We start from the raw sequence: 709 nt of genomic DNA, 5'->3' as shown, positions 1-709 counted from the left end.
TTCTTTTAACATTAATATTAATAAATGTGAATGTAGCTAACCCTACATTCACAAAAAGTGGTGGGTATTATTTTTTTTATTGCGTTGCTGTACTCTCTTTGCTAGTTTTTTTGTTCTGGAGTTTTTCTTCACTATTGATAAATGATATCAGTTATTTAGGTTATGCATCTTTGGCAGAGACTATCATAGAAATCATGCTGAACTGCTTAGCATATCCTATAAGGTGGCACATGAATCAATTTATCCCAACACTGGTGAGCTAACTTTAATAAGTATTTTGTGGGGAGTCTAGTATAGTAAAAAAACTTGACTGGTCTTTGTTTCCAGTTCCCGAGAGACAGCCTCTACAAGTGTGGAATTTCCAGTGATAGGAGTCTCTTGGTTATTCCTAGTGGGCCCAGGACTTTCCCTGATAGTTTATATGCTAAGGTGATGACTGGGTGGGGCCAGCCATACCTGCAGTGTTAAGGTGGGGGCTGGCCACTCTAGAGAGACCAATCTTGTTAGGGTTGAGGCTTTGAGCCATGTTATATCAGCCCAATACCCTGGTATCTGGGAGGGGAGGGGGCTGGAGATTGATTTCAAATTGATTCTATCAATCATGCCTATGTAATGAGACTCCATATAAACTCAGATGAGCTTCCATGCTTGATAATGACATTCCTGTGCCAGGGGATTCTGACTCCACATGGAGAGGACATGGAAATTT

The sequence above is a fragment of the Dasypus novemcinctus genome, chromosome 16 (genome assembly GCF_030445035.2).
Source record: "Dasypus novemcinctus isolate mDasNov1 chromosome 16, mDasNov1.1.hap2, whole genome shotgun sequence".
NCBI lineage: Eukaryota > Metazoa > Chordata > Mammalia > Cingulata > Dasypodidae > Dasypus > Dasypus novemcinctus.
This window is presented reverse-complemented; position numbering follows the sequence as displayed.